We start from the raw sequence: 3,451 nt of genomic DNA, 5'->3' as shown, positions 1-3,451 counted from the left end.
TTAAATGGTCAATGCCTCCTGGCATTGTTCTGTCCACCGAAACTGTGTTCTTCTTCAGCAAATCTGTTAAAGGTGCCACTACACTGCTGAAGTTTGGAACAACCTTAAGATAGAATCAGCTTAGTCCCAAAAATCGAAGCATCTCTTTCTTCGAGGTTGGTTGTAGAAATTCCTTGATGGCCTTTGTCTTTGCATTCCATGGGGTTAACCTTCCATGACCAATGTTATGTCCTAAGAACATCACCTCTGCTTTAGCAAATTCAGTTTTATTTAAGTTTATCACCAGTTTTACTTCTCTTATTTGTTCAAAGCACTCTACCAACTGTACCATATGATCTTTCCACGACTTACTAAAGATCACTACATCATCGAAATACACTGCACAGTTTCTTAACCCAGCCATAACTCTGTTCATGAGTCTTTGGAATGTGTCAGGTGCGTTCTTCATTCCAAAGGGCATCATTTTGAATTGATATAGTCCATTTGGGGTTACAAACACTGAAGTTCCTTTCGCCGTCTCTGATACAGATACCTGCCAGTGACCACGAGGTAAGTCCAACTTGGTGATGTAACTGGCTTGTCTAACTTGCTCTACACAGTCCTCCAATCTGGGAATTGGACATGAGTCCAATTTTGTAACAACTTTGACTTCCGATAATCCACGCAAAATTGTTGAGTCCCGACAGGATTGGGAACTAACAAAATCAGTGAACTCCACTCACTCTGACTCAGTTTGATATTATCCTCGTTGAACATGGCCTCCACCACCATCTGATCACATCTGGCTTTGAAAGGATTAAGCCGATAGGGGTGTTGTTTTATCAGAACAGCATTCCCCACATCTACTTAATGCACAATAGCATTAGTCCACTCCATCTGATTTCTACAGATGTCATTATACTGCAGTAACAAACCTTTCAATTGTGTTCTTTGTTCCTGAGACAGACAGTTCACTAACCTATCCCACTTCTCAAGGACTTCTTCATTTTTGAACATATTTTGAGGCACATCAAAATCCAAAACATCTGGATTTGATTCCTCACTCTGCAGGGCAGTAACTAACATCTGTTTCTCCAGTGTTTTTTCTCTATGATAATAACTCTTAGGAATCTCATCTGCCTCCTTTTTGTAATACACATCAACATATATATCTTTTTTCATCTTGTCTTTCTGTTGCAATCCCTTAGCCTTTCAGAATTAAATTCTTCTGCCTGACCCTCTGCCTGTTTCAGTTTTTCTGGCACCACATCAAACAGGATGTCTGCTGACTGAACCTCAACTCCGTCATCTTTCTGTTTAGTTTTTGCTTCATGCTGTGATTTATGATAGTGGGATCTTGTTACCACACAGTCTGGGAAAATACCAGGATATTTTTCTTTTAACTCTTCAGTTTTTTTGGTCTTCCTTAGGTGTCTCCATAACAAGGGGTGTCACTCCCACTTTGGACCCTGCTAAATCATTCCCAAGAACAAACTGGATTCCTGGAATTGACACTCTGTCAATCACTCCCACTGTTACTTCCCAGTCTTGAGTTGGCACTCCAACCTGATCTTACATATGGGAATGCGAAATTTCTGTCCATCTATCCCACAAATTAACACACACTCAAGTAACAGATCAGAAACAGTGCAAATTCACTCATCTCTAACTGAGACTGGTGAGATCCTGTATTTCTCAAAATTATAACATTTTGTCCTTCTCTCCTGTTCTTTCTGAGTAAACTTGGTGCACATTTAGCAAATTAGAGATCAAGCACTAACGTCATACCCAGCCCCTGCCTAGGTTATGCACTCTTCTGTAGCTCTTTGGTTCTTCTTGGGGTCTCCTTTACTACTTTCAGTAATGCCATTGGCTTAGCTTCTTTTACCACATCTTTTCCCACAATGCCTTTCTTTAACAACCAGCACTGTGACTTTACACGTCCCACTTTACCACAGTGGAAGCACCTGAGGCCTTTCACCCTCTTGGGCTTCTTTTTTTTTAATCTGTGGTAAACACTTACCAGTGTTCTCTACCCTTTGTTTCATAATGTAGGATCTCCCCTTCTCCCAAATTCTATCACTCATAGGATGAAATTCTTGCCAGAAATTTGTCATATGCACCACATATTCATCTGCAAACTCTGCTGCCCTTGTCACTTCCTGAACTTTCTGTTCATCCACATGAATTCTTATCATCTCTGGAAGTGAATTTTTAAACTCCTCCAGCAGAATAATCTTTCTTAGATCCTCATAGGTTTTATCTAACTTTAAGGCCCATGCTCATATATCAAAATGACTATATTTAATTCTTTTGAACTCAAAATAAGTCTGATCTGGTTCCTTCTTTATCTTTCTGAACCACTGTTTATACGTTTCTGGTACCAATTCATAAGCACTAAAAATAGCCCGTTTAACCTCTTCATAATCTCTTGACCCCTCATCTGACAGCATAGCAAATATCTCATGAGCTCTGCCTACCAGTTTAGTCTGAACTAGCATCACCCTTAAATCCGCAGACCTCTCCATCTACCTAGCCAAGTTTTGAAATGACATAAAGAAGGCTTCGACATCTTTTTTTATCAAAATGTGGCTGAGTTTGACATATTTTTATATACCACTACCCCCTCTTTCAATCTCCATCTTATTAACTTGATTTTGCTAACTAAGTCGCAACTTCTCAAGTTCAAATTCTGTCTCTTTTTGCTCAGCTCAGCACCTTTTCTATCCTTTCTATCCAGCACCAGAGACCCGGGTTCAATTCCCGCCTCAGGCGACTGACTGTGTGGAGTTTGCACGTTCTCCCCGTGTCTGCATGGGTTTCCTCCGGGTGCTCCGGTTTCCTCCCACAGTCCAAAGATGTGCAGGTCAGGTGAATTGGCCATGCTAAATTGCCCTTAGTGTTAGGTAAGGGGTAGATGTAGGGGTATGGGTGGGTTGCGCTTCGGCGGGGTGGTGTGGACTTGTTGGGCCGAAGGGCCTGTTTCCACACTGTAAGTAATCTAATCTAATCTAATCTTCTCTCTCACTTTCTGCTCAGCTAAAAACCTTTTCTCATTTTCTTTATCTTCTAACTCCATTTTCCTCAATTGTAATTTAAGTTTTTCTAACTCTACTGCACTTGTCTGTTTCTCTGACACACCTAAATGTTTGAGTAATTTTCTTACAATTTCAGCATTATTTTTGTCCTTGGTTAAATCCAAATCTAACTTATTTGCTAATTCTAAAAGTAGGGCCTTTTTCTTTCCTTCCAAGCTTTCTTGGCAAATTTGGGAATCATCTTCAAACCCCAGAACCTACTTATAAATTTGAAGAGCCATTTCTCTCACTTTTAATTTAACCAACCACAAGTCATCGAAATTAAACTAGTTCTTCCACTCATGTTTTATTTAAAGATTGAGGACACTAAGCTGCAAGTGTTTAAATCTACTGGGCTTTTCTCGTACCCCAAATCTACTCAAATTTGTGCCAAT

The sequence above is a fragment of the Chiloscyllium punctatum genome, chromosome 42 (genome assembly GCF_047496795.1).
Source record: "Chiloscyllium punctatum isolate Juve2018m chromosome 42, sChiPun1.3, whole genome shotgun sequence".
Taxonomy (NCBI): domain Eukaryota; kingdom Metazoa; phylum Chordata; class Chondrichthyes; order Orectolobiformes; family Hemiscylliidae; genus Chiloscyllium; species Chiloscyllium punctatum.
Note: the sequence above shows the minus strand (reverse complement) of the source record.